Consider the following 422-nt stretch of genomic DNA (forward strand, 5'->3'; position numbering starts at 1 on the left):
TTTGCTAGATAAAATTCCTACCTAACCAATCCCTGTAAACAAAGTTAGATTACAGAGATGGCTTCATAAGGAAACTAAATGGGATTTAACTTGTAACCTTGGACTATGCAAGATTGCCTGCAGGTACTTACTCAGGTGCAAGATAACCAGAAACTAAAACAAAGCCCCAGGAAATTTAGTTTGGGTAGTGGTCACAATGACTCTGAAAGCACTGTTTTGTGTCAATGAATTTGTTTACCAAACAAATGTGGTTTTATGTTTTAAAAGCCCCCTGCTTCCTGGGCTAGCTGCCTTTCGGTCCTCTCCTGCGTGAGAGCAGACTGGGGGCCCTGAGCTCAGTAATAAATGGCTTTCCAAATTCCAATCTGGCTGATCTGGTTCCTATTCTGAGTGACCCATAACACTGATGAGCTTTCCTTTAT

This window comes from Octodon degus, unplaced genomic scaffold (assembly GCF_000260255.1).
Source record: "Octodon degus isolate 3935 unplaced genomic scaffold, OctDeg1.0 scaffold00065, whole genome shotgun sequence".
In the NCBI taxonomy this organism is placed as follows: domain Eukaryota; kingdom Metazoa; phylum Chordata; class Mammalia; order Rodentia; family Octodontidae; genus Octodon; species Octodon degus.